Source organism: Odontomachus brunneus, unplaced genomic scaffold (genome assembly GCF_010583005.1).
Source record: "Odontomachus brunneus isolate Ranch 3 - 2012 unplaced genomic scaffold, Obru_v1 Obru_scaffold_116, whole genome shotgun sequence".
In the NCBI taxonomy this organism is placed as follows: Eukaryota; Metazoa; Arthropoda; class Insecta; order Hymenoptera; family Formicidae; genus Odontomachus; species Odontomachus brunneus.
Genome location: NW_022639566.1, coordinates 1,160,132 through 1,161,026, shown reverse-complemented (window position 1 = coordinate 1,161,026; position 895 = coordinate 1,160,132).

Genomic DNA, 895 nt, shown 5'->3' with positions numbered 1-895 from the left:
AGACTTAGCTCCTTCGGACTATTACTTGTTCCGGTCGATGCAGCACGGCTTGGTGGATACACACTTCAGAAATTACGAGGATGTGCGAAAATGGATCGACGAATGGATTGCATCAAAAGACCAATCGTTCTATCGTCGCGGAATCTACGCGTTGCCCGAAAGATGGGAAAAATGTATAGCTAGCGAGGAAAAATACTTCGATTAATGTATTTTTTGCTTTTGATGTCGAAATAAATGAGTTTTTTAAACAAAAAAACCGCAGGAACTAAGTTTACCACCTAATAACATTAACATTAACATTAATAAAATAACAATAACGCGTGCACTTGACTTCTTTTTTTACTTTTTTTGAAAAATTAATTTTGTTTTTATATCACATCTTTTTTTACAAAATAATATTAAACAATATTAAACTGAAAACGAATTTCTTTGTTGATAACTTTATACATTGAATTTGGACATTGTATATATTTAGGTTTACATAAAAAGCAGGTTCTTTAAATTTTTGTTTCAGAATAATTCAATTTTATAAAAAATGTGTCTCTGTCTCTCCCTCTCTCTCTCTCTCTCTCTCTCTCTCTCTCTCTCTCTCTCTCTCTCTTTCACTTATTATTTATTTATTATTTTATTATTTATATTCTGACGTCTATACAGTCTATTTAATTTAATAAATTACAAGTCGGTAAATCACTAATCGTAATATATATCTCCTTATTTTCACTTTTTTATTATTATCGTATTTATTTATTTTTCTTACCATTTTCTTTTAATAGTTCAATATTTATTGCATTTAGTTCTTTTTCTCTGCCTCTCTCCCTCCTCCTCTCTCCTCCTTCCTCTCCCTCACCATTTCCTTCTCTCTCTCTCTCTCTCTCTCTCTCTCTCTCTCTCTCTC